The sequence below is a fragment of the Orycteropus afer genome, unplaced genomic scaffold (genome assembly GCF_000298275.1).
Source record: "Orycteropus afer afer isolate SDZICR_OR568_19922 unplaced genomic scaffold, OryAfe1.0 scaffold01096, whole genome shotgun sequence".
NCBI lineage: Eukaryota > Metazoa > Chordata > Mammalia > Tubulidentata > Orycteropodidae > Orycteropus > Orycteropus afer.
Genome location: NW_006922683.1, coordinates 113,906 through 114,537, shown reverse-complemented (window position 1 = coordinate 114,537; position 632 = coordinate 113,906).

Genomic DNA, 632 nt, shown 5'->3' with positions numbered 1-632 from the left:
TGTTTAAGTGTTTATCTGTATAGCCTAGAGTTTGGTGTTAATGGCAATGTGGTATTGTGGACACATTGGTTGGTTTTAATATCTGTCATCTATCTCTTATTGTGCACAGTTTGGTGTCCTCTCATTTCCCAATGTTATCATGGTGGTCATATATCCATCCTGTATATCCCTCCCCCTACCCATGTCAGCATGTAAGCCCCAACTAGCCCTAAATTAATCCCTCCCTTTCTCTCTCCATCCCGGTAACCTACTAGGTGAATTCCCTTTCCGAAGCAAACCCTTCTCTGTCTTTTTACAGTAAAGGGCTCATACTATACTTGTCCTTCTGTGATTGACTTATTTCACTCAGCATAATGTCCTCCAGGTTCATCCATGTTGTGAGATGATTCGGTTATCCCTCATTGTTCTTAAATGTTAGCATAGTATTCCTTTTTTTTTTTTTTTTCTTGCACCTCGTCTCTTGCTGGAATTTCAATCAAGTTTATGTTATTTTTTTTCATATCATCCCATATAATTCTTTGTTTTTTTTTTCATTTGTTTTCATTCTTTTTTCTGAGTTTTTCTTATACAAGCTAGTGTCAAGGCATTTGTCTTCTAGCTGGGAAATGCATTCTTCAGCCATTTCAAGTCTG